Source organism: Mauremys mutica, chromosome 1, assembly GCF_020497125.1.
Source record: "Mauremys mutica isolate MM-2020 ecotype Southern chromosome 1, ASM2049712v1, whole genome shotgun sequence".
Taxonomy (NCBI): Eukaryota; Metazoa; Chordata; order Testudines; family Geoemydidae; genus Mauremys; species Mauremys mutica.
The window spans coordinates 315,205,327-315,221,650 of record NC_059072.1 but is presented as its reverse complement, the minus strand read 5'-3'; the positions used below and the strand labels follow the sequence as shown (position 1 = coordinate 315,221,650).

Here is a 16,324-nt window from a genome sequence, read left to right as displayed (position 1 = left end):
CCTGGTAGACCAGTCTTGAGAAAAGGAAACTGAGGGGGGACCCAATAACTGTCTTCAAACATGTTAAAGGTTGTTATAACATGGTGATAAATTGTTCTCCATGTCCTCTAAAGGTAAGACAAGAAGCAATTGTCAATCTGTAGCAAGGAAGATTTAGGTTAGATATAGGGAAAAATTTCTAACTGTAAGTGTAGTTAGGTTCTGGGATAGGTTTCCAAGGGAGACTGAGGAATCTTCATCATTGGAGGTTTTTGAAAACAGGTTGCACAAACACCTGTTAGGAATGGTCTAGGTATGCTTGGTCCTGTCTCAGCACAGAGGCTGGAGTCGATGACCTCTTGAGGTCCCTTCCAGCCCTACATGTCTACGATTCTGTGTTTTACCCTTATCCTGTAGATTCACACCCAACTTCTTGTTTCTCCCCACCGGTACTTGTATACCATAATTAGATCCCATTTCAGCTCCTGCTTTTTCACAGCTCAGCATGTTAAGCTCCCAAAACCATCTCTTCAGAAACATACTCTTCATCTCTTAAATTAGTCTCGTTCTCTGGACCCATTCCAAAATTTAGGAATGAACCAATTACACATCTCTTGAAATATCTCAATTTGATCCTTAGGTCCAGCTGAGTTCCACCTGGTGCACAACTCAGAGAGTGCCTGGGCAGTAAAGCTGGCTTTATGTGATACTGACAGGCAGGTTGAAAACAATGGGAATTCAACTTGAGAAGACTGCAGGATCAGGGCCAAAGGCCCAGATTCACAGAGATATTTAGGCATCTAATCTCCAAATGTAGGCTCTTAAATTCCAGGTTTAGATACAACTGCGATCCACAGAGCCCCTGCCTGGCTGCTGCAGAACCCTGTAGATGCCTAAACTCACTCAGCACCTACATTTTCACTATAAAAGTTCCCTAGATGCCTACATTTCTGCTTGTGGGAATGTGCACTCAAGTCTTTTAAGTGCAGAACATTCCTTAAAGACTTTACCATGGAAAGTTGTGTGCATTCAAAATCCTAAGCTTAGTGTTATTTTAATGTAAGGTTTTGTATTTTAATATCCCATGGACCAAATCTTCAGCTGTTGTAAGTCAGTGTAGCGCCACAGCAGACAATGGAGCTATTTCAATTTACACCAGCTGAGATTCTGGCCCAGCATGCCCAGGTGTCCCTAGCCTCTGTTTGCCAGAAGCTGGGAATGGGTGACAGGGGATGGATCACTAGATTACCTGTTCTGTTCAATCCCTCTGGGGCACCTGGCATTGGCTACTGTCGGAAGACAGGATACTGGGCTAGATGCACCTTTAACTAATCCAGTATGGCCGTTCTTATGGGTGTGTGTGTGTGTATTTAATGTGAAATACTTAACTGGGATAACAAATGCAAATAGTGAAGTAAACAACTGTAGTTATATAAGGCAAACAAAGTTCGTTCAGAAGCAAAATAAACGTACAGCTAGTGTTTAACCACATCAGGTTATTCAGCTATTACAGTGATCACATGATTTGTGCAGTGACATTTAATAGGATATAGTGTGCTGGTCTTGAACATTCTCAAAAAATTGTTCAACTTATTAATAGTTAATATCTGTGTGCTGAATTGTAAATACATGATATAATGGTGCTTGATACTGGCAGCTTTACTACACCAATTTCTCTAGTTTTATAATATTTAGCTCCTCGAGACAGTTGTAGAGTGCTGGTCTACTTTGTATAAATAGAAAATGATCTGTGTGCTGTTTGTCAAAGGAGATTAAGCTTTGTGCTTCTTATAACTATAATACTATTTCCTATGAGGTAGGACAGTCTAACTCCAACATGAATTTACTTTTTCTGCTACTGTATTTTCCCTTAGTTATGTTATCATTTTACTCACCTGCAAATCATCCTGTAAAACAAAGTTATTTTATAAAAACAAATCACACAATCACAATATGGAGGCGCTTCATGGGTGTTATATCAACAGAGGAAATATTTCTGAAAATCCTTATTGTATGTGCAGCCAGTAAGACCTATAAAATATATCTTGGGTTCAATATTGGGCATATCAGTCAGATCTCCACCATGCATGCAGCCTGGATACGGGTCAGCTGGCCTTAATTTAATCTTTATACAAACGTTATATCTTCAAATTCTTGGAGTAACTTTTTCCTCCTAGCTTTTTTCTTATTTCTTTCTGCATTTTCTGTCCTGTCATTTTCTTTTGTATTGAGATCCCTTCACTCCACAGCCCTCCCCAATAAGTCAGTATTTAAAGAGATGTTTCCTGCGACACCACCCTGAAATAGTACAATATTAAACTTGCAATTGTGGTATATAGTTGTCCTTTGCTGGTATAATTCGTCTATACTTGACCAGTGACAAATTATTAAAATTTTAGCTTAAAAAAAGCTAAGCAAAAACCCTAAAATATTTAATGAAACAAACTCCATAAATATTTAGGATTGCCACCTTTGTAAAGTGTTAACATTTTCATCGTATAACTCCTCTTTGGTATTACTTCTTGGGATGAATGCCCTCCAGACTCAAAACTGGCTTTATTTATAGATTGCTAAAAAGTACTGCTAGAACTGTTTAAATTAAAACATATCTTACATTTACTTGTACTGATTAACATAACATAAGAATGGCCATACTGGGTCAGACCAAAGGTCCATCTAGCCCAGTATCCTGTATTCCGACAGTGGCCAATGCCAGGTGCCCCAGAGGGAATGAACAGAACAGGTAATCATCAAGTGATCCATCCCCTTTCACTCATTCCCAGCTTCTGGCAAACAGAGGTTAGGGACACCATCCCTGCCCATCCTGGCTAATAGTCACTGATGGACCCATCCTCCATGAACTTATCTAGTTCTTTTGTGAAGCCTGAGATCTTTTTTTAACCCTGATTATTTGTCTCACCGTAGCCCCTACAGACCCCAAATAAGGTGAGGCCCCATTGTGCTAGGCACTGTACAACCACAGAGTGAGGAAACAGTCCCTGCCCCAAAGAGTTTACAATCTACATAGACATGACAAAAGGGTTGGAAGAGAAACAGAAACATGCAGAGGTAAAGTTGCTTGCCTCATGTTACACAGTAGCTCAGTGGTGGTACCAGGCATTGCATGTGCCCATATACCAATATGCTTGCAGCAAAGGGTTGCAAACTTTAGTTAATTCTCACAGGACCCATATTGTGTACGTAAAATTGGTAAATTAAGGCAAACAGATTAATCAGGGCTATAATGCATCTGACGAAGTGGGTATTTACCCACGAAAGCTCATGCTCCAATACGTCTGTTAGTCTATAAGGCGCCACAGGACTCTTTGCTGCTTTTATAGATCCAGACTAACACAGCTACCCCTCTGACAAAGGGCTATAATCTAAAGCCTATCAAAGTCAAAGAGAAGGCTCAGAATGACTTCAGTGGGTTTTGGATTAGGCCCTAAGTGAATTGCCTATGGTCATATAACAAGTCAGTGGCAAAACCAGGAATATAACCTCGGAACCACTAGTTCACATACTAACAGTGTATGCATGCTCATTTCAGCTCTCTTCACCATAGTCTTTTAATGTTCTCCCTTAGCCCTGCATGTAGGGTTCTAAAGGGCACAGCAACAATAGTAGCTTACATTTATGCAGTATCTTTCATCTAGATAAAATCCTCTAGTTTTCTAAAAACATTTTCACTGTTTGCTAAAAGAAAAAGGCTTTATGATTAAATAATCTTTTAACAGACTGGAAAATTTGTTCAGTTAAAAAATTCCTATGATGTATACACATATTGTTTAGATAACCTTTTTCTCGTCTTCCCTGCAATCAAAGGGTTTGAATTCTAATGCAACACATTCATGCTAGAACCTGATTATATCCCAGAGCTAAAATTCTGAGTGGCATCAGTCCATGGTATCTAAAGGTATTTGCCAAAAACATGTCAGGACTCCCCTACAGTACAAATCGCCCCATAAATTCTATGCTTACACAACACTGCTGACCTCATAGTAAAAGCATGCCTTAATGATCAAGCAAGTGGAAGCGTTTGGTAAATACACTGAATGTTTTACATTGTTATCAGTGGGTGTTCCCTAGACCTCTTGAGAAAAAGTCCCAAGATTAAGGCAAGGCCAAGCAGTGTCAGCCAAATGAAACCTTTACAAGTTATTTATGAAATTTAAATAGACAACAACTTTTTCCTTGTTAAGATTCAGCTAAATGTTTCTTAAAGTACAATCAAAACAAAAATATAATTGTGAAGTGTGAATCATTTTTCAATGTTTTTAGTCAGTGCATTTTAAGTTACTTATTTTATGTTAAATAAGAGGGGAAGAAATATACAATAGGGAAAACACTCTAAGCAAAAAAAATAGTTCAGTACAAACTTCCAGAGATCATGCAAATCCAGAATCTGACCATCTTTAGGAAATTCTGCAAAATCTTCCTCTTCGAAAAAGCCTTTCCATCATAAGAATGACACTCTCTTCTACCCTACCAACTAACCCAGCCCCTCAAAATAATGCTACCCCAAGCAGCATGTAACCTCCAGAGACTCCATGAAGTCCACTACAGACTTCGCTATTGTTGTTTTACACGGAAGACACTCAGATACTGACATGACGGGCAGCAGTATAAAACCATCGGACCACTGGGCAAATAGAATACCTGTGATATATTTCTCCTGTCCTTCTCTTTTTCTTCCCTCTAGTTAGAATTTTTTGTGTATGCTGATACATACATACTGTTCCACTTTAAGTACAATCTAAGGCACCTGATCCTGACATTGGATCTGTGTGGCAGACCCTTGTGCCCACCGTGAGCTCCACTGAAGTCAATGGGGTCTGTCCACATTAATCCAGTGGCATGACTGCTGCCTAAAAGAGGAAACATTTGACAAATCAAAAGTCACAAGTTTCATCACTAGCATTGCCTGCATTTACACCCCTACTTTCAGTTAGAACCTGATCTTCAAACCCTTATACATATGTTTGACCATAAGCACACGATCAGCTCCACTGAAGTTAGTAGAACTCAGATGCTTAAAGTTAAGCATGTGCTTTCTAGTTTGCAGGATCGGGGGCTTAGTTTGGAAAGTCCACTTCAGGCTCTCAAGGCAAAAGGCTTAACACCTTCTTTAACAAAGCCTATCACCCTGTGAGAAATGCAAAACTATTCCCATTTGACATTGATTTCCTGCTGTGTTTAGCTTGGCACTGATCCAAAAGCTTTGACTGGTTACCTACACACTGGAAAAACCTTGTTCCGGATGACTCTCTGTCATAAACCGACAACAGAAAAACAACAGAACAACCACAAATGAAAGATTTGCTATTGGACTGCACTGAAAAGAACTTGCTGCATCGGAACACAGATGTCTGTACAGCCCTATGGGTTGGCTGCAATCCTATTTATTTCAAGGGGTAGTAAAATATATGCATTGCAATCACCTGTGTATTTGCTACAGTACTAAGCAATGAGCTGCATTGTGCTTTATGTTCTGCCACTGGTAAAAATCTACTTATGTCACACTTTGTGTTTTCTTTTCTGCAGCACATCACCTTGATTTGCAACACCTCAACCAATCAATAAGATAATTTAACAGGTAAAATCCAAATGTGCAGGCACCAGAAATGCAGATACTCTAAGTTTCAGTTGAGTGCTGTATTCTGCAGCATCTTCTGTCTCTAATATTGTATAAAACATTGTATTTAAATCATTGATTCTACAGTCTACAAAAATGAAACATCAACAGCCACCAGCACCAGTTCCCCATTTACCTTTCTGAGAGGTTATATTCAAAGCCTAGCTGTGATAATAGTATTTACTATTGACCAGTTAAGAATGGATTGTCTACAGAACGCAGTACCCAGCAGCTCCCATTGTTCTCAAAAGGAACTGCTGGTTACAGAGCTTTGGAATATCCAGCCATTAGGGGCCAAACCTGCCACCCTGATATTGAGTAGTACTAAACTACATGAATAGTTACAGGGATTACTCAAGTAGTAAGTTACTATTCAACATGAGCCAGGGTGGCAGAATCTGGTACTTCATTTTTAGTTGCCAGTTCCTGGTAGAATGGTACTAGACTGCTCAGACCTTAACATTTCTTAAACAAACATGGCCCACTTGGAAACATATTAAGGTAACTGTTCCAGTTACAATAGAACCTCAGTTTACCAAAACCCGAGTTATGAAATGACTGGTCAACCACACAATCAGGCAGAAGCAGAGACAAAAACAAAACAAAAACCCACAGTCTAATTAAAAAAAAATAAAGGGAAATAAAGGGAAAGTTTAAAAAAAGATTCGACAAGTTAATCTGTGCTCATTTCATTTAAATTAAGATGGTTAAAAGCAGCATTTTTCTTCTGCATAGTAAAGTTTCAAAGCTGTGTTAAGTGAATGTTCAGTTTTTTGAAAGAATTGTTTTGTTCAGTTACGAACAACCTCCATTCCCAAGGTATCCGTAACTCTGAGGTTCTACTGTAGTTTGTTATAAAATAACATTTATGGCACTAAGCCCCCTCACCTTTCATTTCAGAGTCTTTCCTCCTGTAGATGCGCTCTCCCTGCAACTGTTCTTCCATAGGATGCATGCAAGAGTGTTACCCTACATGAGACACTGGCATCAGAGTGGCTGCATAAGAATGTTACTAACTTCCATATAAAGTTCATCAGTGTTGTTAAGCTATACATTATTTACATCAGCTGTTTGACAGTGTTATTTAAAAGAAATCATGGGATACATCTTGCTGTGTCTTGCCATGTGGGATTCATAAATACCAGGCATTCAGTTAATGGATTGTATGTCTCTTGTTTTGCCCTGCATTGATGATGTTTTACAGCACGTGGAGACCCACTGAGATGAAATGAAATAAATAAAATCATGCATGCACATCTCTGAACGTAGACTTGTATGATTCTTGTTCTATGCACTCTTTCCCACATTTTTATATCATATCTTTGGAAATTTTGGAGAGTGGATGGAATTATGCAAAAACAGGACCCAATGCAATTATTCACTGATGGAGTACTGGATAAAATTGACAAAACGGAGACCGGACCTGGGGATGTGCATATCTGGTTTACATATGTGTGGAATCACAGGGGATTTTATCCTTGGGAGAACACACATAGGGAAAATTATTTCTTTCATTCACAAAGGTGCAGCTGAGAGGATTTTAGCCCATTGTGTCTGAGAAAGTATAAGGAGACATTGTCTATATGGAGGGAAAAGCAGTCTAGCAGGATTGCATTATTCATTGCTGGAGAAGAGAGAACAGGCTTCCAGTCGTCTGTCCTTCTCACCTTGTCCCTACAATGCTTCTGTCTGGAGGGAGGGAGAGGTATTTTAGCAGCCTCTCTGGAAATATCTCCTACTATAAAAACTGAGCATACATTATGCAACTATTTCTTCCTGGTTACCATCATCCATGGATTGGTGACTCCATCTGCCGGGACAAAAGAGAAGAAAAATCCTTGTCTTTGTGGGGGATGAAGAGGCGGGGACAGAAGCTATAGATGAAAATGCAAGGAGTCCTCCCTTCCAAAGGCATAAATCAGTCCTTTAAATTCACAGCCTCAAGGGAACTACATATGCTATCCATAAAGTCAGATTGTTTATGAAATTGTATGGTTGTTTAATTCATCAGTGAGCATATGCCTCACTTACTATAAATCTTAAATGTATAAATCATGAAGGTACATAGATTTAATCATGTTTAGAATTAGAGCTGATTTCCAAAAAGACAGCATTAGAGAATTCCCAATTTAATCAATACCTCATCTTAAATGTGTTTATAGATTCAGAAATGTGTTTCAGCTCCTTGCACTGTGCCAATGGCAGGATGTGGATGCATAAAGCACACAGAATGAGGCCCTCCACAGTTTGGCCCAGAATCAAGCCCTGGGCCAGATTTTTAGAGTTGTGTGCATGTAGTTGCCAAGACTACCTTCGTACAAGATGGCTAACTTGATTGCACATGTTTACTGCTAAGAATTTGAGCCATAATGCACCAACATAAGAGTCAGAGCTATACTAAATTCAAAGACTAGTTTTTAATCAAATGATCCCTAGCCCCAGAGGGAAAGCCTTCTCTAGACCCTACAAACTTGTGCAAAAAGCCTGGTTGCCCTTCACTACAAGACTGAATGGGTGCATTAAGAGTCACTTTGTTAACCACACAGCTGGTAGCCTCAGATTAAGTGGGTAAATGATTCACAACCCATTTAACACCATAATGTTTTCCAGGAATCAAATTATTTCTCTTATGCAAATACTAACTAGCAATTCTTGAAATGTGAGAAATATATATGTGGCTAGGGTATGGTAATGTTTCCTTCTAACTCAGCTTGATCCCTCCCTGCCTCCTCCCCCCCCAAAAAAATACAAGATTTGTATTGCTATGTATCAAGGCTTTTCTTGTAATTTTATTTTGTAACTTACATGGGTATCCCTGTCCCCCACAAGATATTTAGCTCAAGAGTCTGCATACAGTATCTTACAAGGAACAGGGTCTTTATGATCCAATCCTGCAGCTGTTGAAATCAATGGGAGTTTTACCATTAACTTCAATATGATCATGAGCAGGTCCCTTGTTCTTAAACTAATGTCTACAAAATCTGATATTTACACTGTTAGTTCAGGTATCTTTAAAAATCTCAAAGTCAGGATTCTGATGAGCTCATTGGTCTTTTGGAATGCAGCAGCATAACCGATCATAAGAGGCAGCAACTGACAAGAAAGCAGTTGTGAAATTAATTTCACAAACAAAGCTAAACATCTGCTCTGAGAATCAGCTTTCTAACGTGTATATGGGAGCATTAAACTTTGAAGTATTATAGAGTGTTTAACCAGTACTACACCAGCTGTTAGAAATTTTTGGCTATGGTGCAAATATTATCTGGCAAGTCTGCATGAGCAGCTGACAAGGATGAAGAATGACAGTTATGAGAAACAGAAAAACCAACCATATGGCACCAATATTAAGCTAATACTTTGGGTGTCGGGCCAGATTTGGTTATGCTTGATTTGAGTGCTCACAATTTATAGACAATTTAATTATTGTGCAGTTTTATACACAATTACATTTAATGCTCCATAGTGTTACAACTGTAATCTTGCCATATGACTGTACTGCAGACTGCACAAAGCCTTATTCTGCATCTCTGCCGCATGTGAGTAATCTTTATCCACATGGTAGTGCCACTGAAGTCAGCTGAATTACTTGTATAAACGAGAAATATTCGTGTGAGAAGGGGCTGCAAGATCAGGCAGCTGGGTTCCCTGAGTTATGCTAATGACTGGTATATTGGAGCTGGTCAGACACAAGAATTCAGTTTTATGGAAAACTTTGAGGTTTCTCAATTTGTTTTTGTTCTGCACTAAAACCAAAATGAGACCTTTTGAAGTTTATCATGAAAAAACATGAGTAAGCAAATGACCCTTCGGAGAACAGCCAATGGCCTAGGGGTTAGGGCATGCATCTGGTATGTGAGAGACCCAGGATCAAGTCCCTGCAACTGCCTGACTACGAGCAGTAATTTGAACCTCCATCTCCTATGTTCCAGGTGAGTGCCCTAATAACCAGGCTATAGTCAGTCTTTCCCAGTGGAGCTTTGTATAAATAATTAAATAAGCACTGGGTCAGAGAGAGAGAGAGAGACCAACTGTATGGTTTGCTGGCCAATGCTCACATCAAGGATGTGGGACACCCAGCATCAAGTTTCTGGCTTGAATCAGGCAAAGCAGGGACTTGAACTTGGTCGCCTACATCTCAGGTGAGTGCCCTAATTACTGGGCTATTGGATATTCTGGCAGCCGTCCTCTCTCCAAACAGAAATTCCATCCTGGATCTGTGAAGCCTTCCTATCAAAACCGATACAGTGCTGTGATGGTCAGATTTTAACAAATCAGCATTTTCCACCCCCACCCCCAAAGAAAAAAAAGTGCAGCAAAAAATTCTGGATCAGCTCCACTGTATATTACTAGTAACTCATGGTGAGCCAACTTCAGTCCTGGTGTAAATGGGGGCATCTGTATTGAAGTCAGTAAAGCCAGTTTTGTCCCAAACCCATTTGCTGTTCCTATTGTGGTTGTATCTCCTGAATATTTGCAAAGAAGGGCTCCTCTGTGGAGAAAATATGTTGAGGCTGCAATTGTTTGGCAGGAGAGACCTGGGGAAGGCCCTGGGCAGGACAAGATACCATGGAATATTTGATTAATCTATTTTTGGACAAGGGAGAACAGGAGCCCTGAAAGTTTGCACTGGAAAATTTGCTCACAATTGCCTCCATCAGGTGACTCACTCACCCCACTGATCCTGCACTGACTCATTGCCAAGCCAATTTATAACAGCAAGCCATAAGGAAAAAAAAGGGAAAAGGGGGGAGGGAAGCATACACTCAGCAGCAGTTTGTGTCTGCTTGATAATACAGCCATGACCTGCTCCAACCTCCTGCTGTGGCCATGCTTGGAAATGTAAGAGGAAGAGCCCCTGGGATTGTGCAAAGCCTGTGGGTCATAGGTTTGATTCCTCCATTTGTCTGGCAAAGATTTGTCCTTGCGCCTAGGCAGGGTGAGTCCCGCTGGCAGAGAAAAAAAAAACAAAACGGGGTCCCACCGGCAGAGAGAGGAAAAAAAAAAAGAAAGAAAAAAAAAGAGTCCTGCTGGCAGAAAGATTGAGAGAGAGCAAAAAAAAAAAAACCCACGGAGTCCCGCCGGCAGAACAAAACAAACAAACAAAAAAACCACCAGGAGTCCAAAATATTGGGACAAATTGCATCCCGACCAAACATCAACTGGGACGCGGGACAAACGCCTAAAAATTGGGACGTCTGGTCACCCTATCCCCCCATAGCAGATGGCTGAGTGGCTTTCTTGCGCAAGGAACTTCATATAGGATCGGACTCATTCAGTGAGTAAGACCAAAATTATACAATAAAGTTCTTCCGTTTGGAATCGCTTACACACCTGGGCATACTGGTAAACTTCCATACAAACCAACCATCACTGGGCATCAGTGCTAGTCAGTTGCAAAAGCAGTCATCCCAGTGACAGAGCTGCACATTCTTCAATGTCCCCTAATCTGCAGAGGCAAGGAGTTTGGGGGCATAACAGAAGAGAGAATCCTGCAGGGATGTAAGGAGCTGACAGTACAAAAGAGCAGTTATGTCCATTCAAAGCAAGTTCAGTAAGCATACAAATATTTTTAAAATCATTTTTTTCTGAAAGGAAGCCACACTGTGTTTTCAGCAGGGGTGCTATGTGCAGAGAACGTTTACCTTTAGTAACCCAAGCTCACTCCAACAGCTGAATTTCAGATGAAACTGAAGCACCATGCAAGGTACAACCTGTGGCTTAAAGGCTTGGATCAGTACCCCTGTAGCTTCACCTCTTCTTCCAGATAATAGGGGTCTCAGCCTCCATTACATTCCTGAGATAAATCTGAACAATACTTTTTGAAAAACTGAGGTGGCTGACAGGGCTCCAGAGGAAGTCAGATACAATCTGCACGAGTCAATTGCTAGGTCTTCATTGTATATGTGCTTCTCCAGCCTACCACAGACTCCATTTAAAAGTTAGTGTATTGAATAGTAAAGATCTCTCATCTGACTTCTAGTTGTCAATGTGCTGTCTGAAATCATTTAACTGCTCCTGCTTGAAACTGGTGTAGGTTGGTAGCTGTATTATCACTGATAAGATATTTTTCAGGATCGGCATCACTTCTGCAGATTTTAAATTAAATGTTAAACTCTCTAAATGAAGCAGACTTAATATTGTTAATTGCCATAAAACACATTTATGTGTAACCCTTGTGCAAGGTGGAGCTAGCAGCAACAAGGGCCGGGTTCCATATCTAGGGGTTCCTTTTCAACAATACAACACAAAACCATCTTGAGCCCCCACCCAGTGACCTGGGACAATTACACACCACTCCCTGGGCATCTCTAGGAGGCAATATTTCCCCTCTCACAAGCACAGAGTCTGAGTGTAGCAAAAACTTTTAATAAAAGGAGGGAATTAACTCAGCTTTAATTTGGGAAAACACTGCAACTAGGGTTCATAGAAACCATGAGCAAAAGACCCATCCTCCAAATAAGTTGGGCAGTGTCCTTTTCCCCTCAGCATCTTAAGTCCAGCAACCCAAAAGTCCCTTTAACATGCCCATCCCTTCTCTGTACCCTACTCACAGTTGTTGTCCTTGGCCAGTGCAGCCACAGAGTTCAGCAGTTCATGCACAGAGTTCACCTCCCATCCTGTGTGGAAGATGAGGAGGGGTAAGGAGGCACCTTACACACTGCACTGCTTAGGCACTCACTCATTGCCCTCATCGCCATGCCTCTGTGGAGCTCTGCTCTGACCCTCTCCACCAGCTTCTCTGCTAGCCACACCTCTCCACCAGCCTCCCTGCTGGCTGCTCACCAAGATGTCTTCAGGGCCCTCCCCCTTACCACAGCTCTCAGTGATTTCAGCTGTTGGGGGGAAGCCTCAATGCTGGTGCACACTGGGCAGCCTCTTACAACAAAGATACTATCCTAAAGTAGGTCTAATACTTAGACCTAGATATCAGTGATTTCAGCTCTACAGTGAGTAACTACACTCTCAATTGAGTCTAAATTAGCTCTATTATAACACTGAGGGGGAAAAAAGGAGTCAAATAGCATCTAGGACCCCTTTTTTAATATTTATATATTTTAAACCCTCCCCACTATTGCTGGAAAAATCCCTCCCAACTCATTGGGCTTTGGAACCCATGTCCCCTGCCTAGCAAGTGCCATGCAGTTGAGAGTGAGTCCGTCCATTGGGGTGTGCCAGGTACAGTTCTGCTGCCCTGGGTTCACACAACGAGGGCAATAAACAAGCCTTTATTACTCCTTCCCCAATAACAAGGAGACTGGGGATCTAACACCAGCCACAAGTGAACATTTGGGCAAGCAATCCCATCATGCTGAGTGCCTAGGCAGAGTGGGTGTGTCCATGCAAACAAGATCAGCTTCTGAAGTCCTTTTCCACAGCTCACCACTAGATGTCAGGGGAGAGCTCATCCAGATTCTACTTACATATGTATTTACAGAAAGAAAAAAGTGTCTAAACTCTGCCTCTGGTTACATCAAGGTAACTCCAGAGTAACTTCTTTGACTTTTATGAAGTTACTCCAGTGTAGTCAGGATGAGAATCTGCCCATGCTTCTTGCCCTGGGGAGTTTACAGTGTAAATTAGACAAAGAGGGAATTACAAGAACAAAGCAGGAAGGGAAATAAAAGAGATAACATCAAATAAAGGAGATGTGAAACAGCTGTGCTTGAACCTTTAAAGAATAGATTTAGGAAGCAGATGATAGCACTAGAGCAGAGGTACTTTTCCAGGGACAAGGCAACAGTAGGGGGTTTTAAGGAGGCATTTGATGTAGAAAATATACCATACTCCATATGCTGGAGTATGCTTTGCACCCCCAGAGAGGGAGGTTGCTTTAGGCACATGGAAAAAGGGACAAGGGGAGAAGATAAAGGGAGTTTTTAAAATGAGGTGAGCTGACAGTATGTAGATCACATGCATCTGACGAAGTGGGTATTCACCCACGAAAGCTCATGCTCCAATACGTCTGTTAGTCTATAAGGTGCCACAGGATTCTTTGCTGCTTTTACAGATCCAGACTAACACGGCTACCCCTACACATATGGAGCAAAGTTGTACAGCACCTTGGAAACGAGCAGGAATTTAGTCTTAATGTACAAAGTCATTCAAGTAATTTGGGCCCCAATTCAGCAAGGCACTTAAGCATGGTGTAAATGGGGCTACTCTTGTGCTCAAAGTTAGACAAAGGTTCAACATGGCTAAAACCAAACTTTCCCCTCTCCAGTTTTTAGCCATCCCCTCAGTCTGTAAACCCCCTAATGAGCATCATCTTTGAAACAGCCCTTTCTCTAGACCCACACATCCAGGCAGTGTCCAAGTCTTGACACTTCTAGCTGCATAACATTTCTATTGGTCTTTTCAGTCTGTCCAGACTTCCACAGCTCTCATTCAGGCCCTAGTCATCTCATGCCAGCCCTCAACTACTGTAATCTCCTCTCTGGCTGCATTACCCTCTTGTGACACTCTGGAACCCCCATTTCACCACTGTCAGAATTATATGTTTTGTACAAAGTATGCCTTGTGAGGTATCATTTTAAAAGTCTTGATCTGTTGAACGTCAGTATCCTCTTGGACCGGGGTAGGCAACCTATGGCACATGTGCCAAAGGCGGCACGCAAGCTGATTTTCAGTGGCATTCACACTGCCTGGGTCCTGGCCACCAGGCCGGGGGCTCTGCATTTTAATTTAATTTTAAATGAAGCTTCTTAAACATTTAAAAACCCTTATTTACTTTACATACAACGGCAGTTTAGTTATATATTATAGACTTATAGAAAGAGACCTTCTAAAAACATTAAAATGTATTACTGGCACACGAAACCTTAAATCAGAGTGAATAAATGAAGACTCAGCACACCACTTCTGAAAGGTTGCTGACCCCTGTCTTGGACTATATGTGCTATCACTTTATGTGAAGTTATGAAGTTTTGCAGGGTGTGTTACTGAAATATGTTGTGAGATTAGGAACACACAACCAGCCTTTCAGGTGCAACCACGGAATAGCTAGACATGATGGTGGCCCATTAAAGGGAATCCACACTCCCAACTATTATCCCAGGAACTGTATATGGTGAAGATGTCTCAGAGAGACCACACATACAGTGGAGGCTGCTTGATTCATGTCATAGCAAAAGATCTTTCCAGCAAGCTGGAAGAAACTATAAAAGGGGAGTGACATCATGCCTTGATCTCACTCTCCCCACAATTCAACACCTGGAAACACGTCTGGAGGACAAAGACTTTGAACTGGGAAGGAGGTCCCGGGCTGAAGGAGAGTTCCAGCCTGAGTACTGAAGATCTGTGACTTGTTTATACTATCAGGGTGAGACACTGCTTGATTCAAAACCTGCTTATAGAACTCACATTGTGAATTTAATTTTATTTCTTAGGTAACCAACTTTGATCTCTGTTCTTACTATTTAGTACTTTTCAGTAGTTAATAAATATGTTTTATATTTTATCTAAAACAGTGTGGTTTGGTTGAAGAGCTTGGGAAATCTCAGCTCAGGTTACAAAGGCTAGTCTGTCCCCTCTTCACATCAAGGGAGAGTCAGACTGAGTAATTAACTTACACTGCTCAGGCTTCTAACCTCTGCAAGATGGTACAGTTCTAAGGTACCAGGCTCGGGGGGGATTGGCTGGAGCCTCCCTATTGTTGGTTCATGAGTGGCTGGGAGAAGCATTTATGTAACTCAGTTGGGTGTGTCCCTCCCTGTGGATGTCTGTAAGTGCTTTGTAGCTTGTCAGAGCATCACACAGTGTGAGAGGGATACCCCAAGTTGGCAAGACAGAGGGCTCAGTGGTCCCACAATTCAGGTTGCACCCTGGGAAAACCCGTCGAAACCCTCAAGTCAAAAACACAGCTGTTAGGATCACCTCTGGTTGGCACTTTGATCACATGGCCCCATGCTGCAGCCTTCCACAAGCTCCCCTTGACCCAACCACATCACACACAAGCTCCTTGTCTTTGCCCTTATGCCCCTTCACCATTTAACCCACGTATCAAATCTTCTAGTTTATTGAGCCATCTACTCCCACCTTCATTCTGCCATTGAAGACATCAAGCACCAATTTATCTGCTTCTCTCAGTCATCCTGTGCATGGGGAAAAAACTACCCATTATCTTCTTAAATCCCTTCTTAAAAATCTACCTTTGTCAAGCTATCTACAATTCAATTCATCTGGCATTGGTTATGTGAGTGGGGAACAGTGACTTCTACTTTTTTGCTCAACTGGGTTAATTTTATTGTTTCCTCATCCTCCTAACCCACCTCCACCCTGTTTGTCTGTTTCATACACCTGCCAGCAGCACTGCCAACCGCAAGTGCTCGGAAATCAGGAGTCAGGACCCCAGAAGTCATGAGATTTAAAAACAAATAAAACCACTCCCACCCCACCCTCCACCCCCACACATGCAATTTTTAAGCCAAATAATCCATTGGGTCATTATATCTGCCTTCTGAACTTTCAGGATGCACTTAGGTCACATTTAAAAAAAATCTCTGCAGCCATGAAGACTAGAAACTTGCTTTTTAAAAAATGAAAGCTGAGATTTTCATCCAATCTCTTGCTTTCAGCAGCTAGGGCTTTAAGAAAAAAAGCCCACCAAATACAGGGAATCTCACAATAAAAATCAAAGAGTGGGAGACATACTGTTGATCATCTGGGCTGCTGTAAACTCTTCAGGGCAGGGACCATCTTCATTACTGGTCT

At 41.4% G+C, this 16,324-nt stretch overlaps 1 protein-coding gene across 1 annotated transcript in view; it reads right to left on the bottom strand.

The window, feature by feature from the left end:
- STARD13 (StAR related lipid transfer domain containing 13) overlaps positions 1-16,324 on the bottom strand; it is a 518,446-nt gene that overhangs the window by 478,714 nt on the left and 23,408 nt on the right. The gene's annotated exons all lie outside the window — the stretch shown is intronic.